Here is a 432-nt window from a genome sequence, read left to right as displayed (position 1 = left end):
CAATGAAGCTAGTGGTTTGGGGACCAAAATGTCAAACCATAAGCTTTAGGCCCAATCTCAGTGGTCTTTTTCCTCACTATTTAAGTGAGTGTCAAATTCCCTTTCCTTTCTCTATAAGATATAAAATCAAATTCTCTCTCTCCTCCTCCCCGCCTCTCTCTCTCTCTGTCTCACACACACACTCATACACACACACACACACAATTTCTGATGTGTTGAAGACTAGGAAGTTCTACTAGCAGAAGAATGGTGTATCTGTGTATCTTCTCTTACAGGCTTGTCACGGTCAGTCATGGAACAGAGATGCTCTCCCCAAGAAGCTGTCCAAGCCGTGGCTACTTCCCTATATAATTTATCGGTGATAATGTGATGATCTGCTCACAAGTCACTATAATAAAGGCAGTTCATACATTTTTATAACTCCCAAACTGT

At 41.4% G+C, this 432-nt stretch overlaps 1 protein-coding gene across 1 annotated transcript in view; it reads left to right on the top strand.

The window, feature by feature from the left end:
* Positions 1-432, top strand: part of LOC104992583 (androgen receptor-like) — a gene marked incomplete at its 5' end in the record, with an annotated part of 8,699 nt that overhangs the window by 6,167 nt on the left and 2,100 nt on the right. The window lies entirely within an intron of this gene.

Source organism: Bison bison, unplaced genomic scaffold (genome assembly GCF_000754665.1).
Source record: "Bison bison bison isolate TAMUID 2011002044 unplaced genomic scaffold, Bison_UMD1.0 scf7180017848588, whole genome shotgun sequence".
NCBI lineage: Eukaryota > Metazoa > Chordata > Mammalia > Artiodactyla > Bovidae > Bison > Bison bison.
The sequence above is the reverse complement of the archived record's forward strand: the minus strand, read 5'-3'. Positions and strand labels throughout refer to the sequence as shown.